This window comes from Myotis lucifugus, unplaced genomic scaffold, assembly GCF_000147115.1.
Source record: "Myotis lucifugus unplaced genomic scaffold, Myoluc2.0 scaffold_1070, whole genome shotgun sequence".
NCBI classification, from domain to species: Eukaryota; Metazoa; Chordata; class Mammalia; order Chiroptera; family Vespertilionidae; genus Myotis; species Myotis lucifugus.
The window spans coordinates 87,509-92,627 of record NW_005872118.1 but is presented as its reverse complement, the minus strand read 5'-3'; the positions used below and the strand labels follow the sequence as shown (position 1 = coordinate 92,627).

Here is a 5,119-nt window from a genome sequence, read left to right as displayed (position 1 = left end):
AACAAACAGAAAAACAGTAGCTAAAGGCCAGATGACCCTCAGTGGACCCCTCCTCCTGACCCAAATTCCAAGCCAAGCTTAAAGCAGCCAACCTGGATTCTGACTTCAAAGGAGACCAGTTGTCTCGGCCTCTGGACCTGACTCCAGCGCAGCCCAGTGTTAGGGGAGCCTCAGGGCATCCACGCCAGGTCCCTGGGCCAGGGTGTCTGTGCTAAGTGAGGCCCGGGCCCAGTGCTGCCCCCTCTCTCACACCTGCAGGCTTCTTGACCTTGCCCCTGTGCAGCGCAGAACTCATCAGTGGTCGCTATGCTTCTGAAACTGCGCGGCCCCTGTCAAGTGAGTTTTTTTAAGACTCATTTTTGGGCAGCTAACTTTCAATCTGCTGCCCTTGTCTCCACCTTCTGAGTCAGAGCACAGAATCTTGGCTTTTGCAGAGCAGTCCCTTTTTAGATGTGTTCTGTGTTTTGAAGAATTGACTGCTCCACTCAGCATCTCAAATAATCGGATCGATGTTGCCCAGCCAGGGTTCAGCCCAAAGTGAGGTTTTCGGACCGTGCTGAGGTCCTCTGACGTCTTGGATGCTGCTGTGAGGGCAGCAGTGGACAGACAGGTCATCAGCTCACTGTCACCGTCAGCTGGGAACACTGGTCCACAGAAGCCTTTAGCTACTGCATTGTTTTCTGTCTTCAGCCATCCTCATACCATCTCCATGATTTTGCAAAGTCTATTTCACCTGAGTGATACTTACATACTTTCCCTTGAATTGACTTGCAGTTTCCACTTTATTTTAAAAGATTGTTATCCGTACTGTGAATGGAAAACCATATAAACACAAGGTCACCGTAAAAGTAAACGGGTGGACTCTCGCACTGCTCCTGTCGGTTGATGTGGCACTGACTGTCACATGCATCGCTCTGATTCCTGGGCTGCAGCGTGCTGGTCCCCTGCCTGCCTGCCCCGCATGCTGTTGGAAACGCGCTCTCTCTGCCCTGGCTGCTGTCTGGCACTTCTGCCTCCCCGCTGCTCCTCACGCTGACCTCAGGCAGTGGACACCTGTCAGATTCATCCCACCAGACGTGAATCTTGCTGCTCATCAAGGTTATCTTTCAGAATCCAAATCTCCCCTTGATTTCACATTGCAAGGCTTGGGTGCTTAAAACTTCCCTGTGAGTCCAGACACTGGGTGGCTGAGGGGCAGGGGCAACAGGTCCTGGGAGAGAGTGGAGGGGCCAGAATCCCCACAGTGGGCGTGGCTCCGGGACCATAGCCCTCCAGCTGCCTGGAGCAGGACACTGTGCAAAACAGCTGGTCCTGATGCTCTGAGGAACTCCAACCGCATTCGTTTTTCATTTGTATTTGGAGAGCCCATCCCCTTTCCTACTACAAGGTAGTCGAAGGTCTTTCAGGTGTGTTTTTCCTCCCAATGTTGCTGTTTTTATTGGGGTTTTATTTAACTTTGACAAGAGTATGTGTTCACAGGAGAAAATTCAGAGATTGCAAAACATACAAGGTAAAAATCATTCTTGCAATCAAAGTCATCATGAGAGATGAAGACTTCTTAAACAGATGACTGTTAGGGTGGCAATGAACTTCTTTCTCAAATCATAAGGGAAGTCCATTGGCAGGGTGCACATCCTGGACCTTGAGGGCCTGGCCCACAGGACGGGAGTGGTCCTAAGCAGCCACAGGCCAGGTCTTCTAACTAGTGATCAGGGACTGAGGGACACGGCAGGGGGGCCCAGTAGTTAACGTGTTGGACTTTTACCAACATTTTGTTGAGCTTCCTGAGCTCACCCTTTATTTCCTCCTGGCTGCTGGGGGCTAACACTGTGATCCATGGTTAGAGCCAGGGCCAGCGTCCTGGGGCCTCCAACTCAGGCTGCCACCAGGGCCCCCCCTTAGACCACAGCCCATGAGGCACACAGCCCCGCTTTTGTCCCTGGGCTCCCTGGCCCTGCTGCCTCTGCTTCTAGGCCTCAGTGTGATCGCCTCACCTTGGCATGGGATTTTGCAGCCCCATTTCTCACTGTCCTTCTCTGCCCCAGGCCCTGGGGACCCAATACCAAAGGGAGTGGCCCCGCCCAGAGGCAGCCTTGACTGCACTGATGCCTCCGCTGACCCAGCCACCAAGCCCAGGCCATCAGAGCTGGGCTCCAGGGCCTGTTCATCCTCAGCCATCACTACAGCTCCTCCCAGCTCCACCTCCACCTCCCGGCACCCAGGCCACACCCACGGTGAGTCACGGGGCCCTCCAGAACCAAGAGGGATGAGCATCTCGGCCCGAGATCCTTCCCAAAGACCCAGCTCGCAGGGGCAGGAGGTGCCTCTCAGACCCAGAGGTGGTCAGTAGGTGGGTGACGCTGGGGACAGGATGGCGTCCCACACACTCAGGTTCAGAGCTCACCTCCACCTACAGCTGTGCAACTTTGGGAGGGTAACTCCGCCATCTGGACGGCTGGGCCTGAGCCCTGGGACCCACACCACTGCTCAGGAATTGATGGCACCAAGCGGCTCCTGAACGGAGGTGAACCAGAGTTTGGGCTAAAATCAGGCAACATTGGAGGTTTATTCTCCAGGGTGGAGATTGACAGGGTCCCTGCACTGGAGGCTGGTCCATGGCGAGGAGGGCAGGTGTCCTAGACTGAAAAACAAGGGGATTCGGGGAGGATTGACAGGTTGGATGTCTCCAGATGCCAGTAGCTTACTTTGCACGGTGCAAGCAGAGCAGGATGCTGTGAAAAGGAGCATCTGGGGATGAGCACTGGGAAATGTAAAATATGCAACAGAGGGGAGAAATACAGCTTAAAACAAAAAGACATTCTGCTTATGACCTAGAGATGACAGCATCTGAGGACAGCAGAAGAGCTGGAAATGACGGCCCCGGAGGTGTTAGAAACTGACGAGAGAAGAAGCAGTTATGATTTTTCATCATCTTACCTCCCACTGGACCCTGGAAGCTATGACAAGCATAACCGTGGTTTGAAAAGCCCAGCAAAGACAGACAGGGCCCCTGCCCTCTAGGCTGCCTGGCTCAGGCCCCTGATTTACAAATCAGAAGCACCCCTGTGACGAGGTGAGCACAGGGCAGGAGGCAGTCCCTCTGTGCTCCTGGCCAGACACTGAAATGGCAGTCACTGACTGTTGGGTTCAGGGGTGCTGTGCCCTGTGGGGCTGGGGTGGGCTTGCTCTGTGATCCTTGTGGGCACTCAGCACTCAGCCTGGTCTCCCTGGCTCTGCAGAGCAGAAGCCCTGCCTGGGCTCCAGCAGGAGCCGGGAGCACCACCTCCCCTGGGCCTGCCAGCCGCCTGTATGGCTCCAGGCCTGGCCCTCCAGGCTAACCATTGGGCTGCCTCAGCCTGGATCCCCCCTGAGCCAGAGCCCAGGCCTGTTCAGACGCCTGCGGAGCCTGCCTGAGGGCCCCTCACACTGCACACCCAGCACTGCCCACGGCGATTCCCTGGCAGCCCAGTGCTCACGCTCAGGGTGACCTAGAACTGTCTGCACAATGGAGACCCTGGTGTCCATTTGGGGGGGACCCAGGGCTGCTGTCAGAGAGCAGCTGGCAGTCCTAAGGCACAGGGCATCTTAGTCCTTCTCAGGGAAGAGCAGTGACTGGTGGCCCATGGATTCCTGACGTTGCTGGTGAGGAGCTGCTGGTGCAGGCTCAGTCTCTAGGGAACCCGCCTCCTCCCTCAGGTGGTGGTTCTTTCCTTTTGCTTCCTCCAAGCCCTGGAGGCCCCAGGCCCCTGGGAGAGGATTGCTCTCAGGGCCCTGCTTATGGTGCAGCTGGCCCTGGAGGTGGGAGGGGCTCCCGGGATTCTAAGTATCAGCTGCCTTTGCTGCATGGCCCTTAGGCCAGGACACTGCTGTCCTTTGGAGTCCCAGTCATTGCGCAGGCGGAAGAGTGATTGACAGTTAAGTCAGAGAGAGTCCCGAGTGTGAGGCTGTCCCAGCAGGAGAAATGGGGAGAGATAGGACATACAGGGCACATACTCCCCAAGGGGATAGACCACCCGACCCTCCCTCCTCCAGGAGCTGGACAAGACGACGTCTCAGGGCTGGGCTAGAGTCAGAGGTGGGCGTCTGGCAAAAGGCCCAGAATCCCCGTGGATGTTCCAGGTCCGCTGACTCACCAGCCTTATGATCTCTGCGGGCTAGAATTCAGATGACAGCCCCCGTGAGTGGTCCCTGGAGCTCCAGTTCCCAACCACAGGCAGCACGGGGAGTGGGCGGTGCATGGTGCCCTTCAGCCTGGATCTCAGACCTGTTTCCACCACCAGTGCTTTTCCTTCAAGCTAAGGCCTGTGTGCAAGTCCCACACACAAAGGCGGTCAAGTGGAGGTGTTATGCTGAAGCGGGAATGGGGACACCAGTTCCTTAACACCCCTTCCCTGCCTCCCCGAGGGGCCTAAGCATGCAGCTCCTGCTTGCACCCCTTCCGCGATGGGGAGTCGCTATTCTGGAGGCTCTGGCTGCCCTTGCCTGAAGGAAGGCCTAGTGGTCCAGGCAGAGAGCACTGATTGCAGGAAGGTCTCACCTTCCTCACCTGGATTGGAGTTGCCCAGAGCAGCTCCCAGGGGTAAATTTCATCTTAGAAATTGGCGGAAACACTTGCCTTCTCATGTAGGCAGAAGGGAATCAGTGAATGAGACCAGCCTTCTCAAACATTAATAGTCCCTTTGGGTCTTCAGAATTTCCAAAGAACAAAATCCTAGGAGGGTGGGGAGCTAACTTTTTAATTAAAACAAAAACTGAGAGCGTTTACATTGGCTTCGGCTTCTGGGGAGCTAATTTTTTAATTAAAACAAAAACTGAGAGCGTTTACATTGGCTTCGGCTTCTGAAGTATCGGCATGGACTCCTGCAACTTATGGCAGAGACAGGCTCTGTGGGGGGCAGTGTGACACCGCGGAGCCCTCCCCTCTTGGCACTGGGTGGAGGGTAACATGACAGGAGGAGTCGGCCAGCACTCTTGGAAGTGTCACCAAGGGGCCAGATTTACACCAAATCTGCTGAGGAAAGGGATCGTCTTCCTCAGTGTTCCGATTCCTCGAGCTTCTCTCATCAAGAGACAGGCGAAGGGGTGGGCAGAGCAGGGCTGGAATGGACGGAGGCTTTGG

General features: G+C 55.6%; 1 long non-coding RNA gene across 1 annotated transcript; it reads left to right on the top strand.

Moving 5' to 3' along the window:
- Window positions 1–1,030: 1,030 nt before the first annotated feature.
- On the top strand, window positions 1,031–2,996 carry LOC111824264. The gene is made up of 3 exons (XR_002827338.1): window positions 1,031–1,098; window positions 2,046–2,234; window positions 2,836–2,996. It is a non-coding gene; the product is annotated as an uncharacterized LOC111824264 (long non-coding RNA).
- The last annotated feature ends 2,123 nt before the right edge of the window (window positions 2,997–5,119 follow it).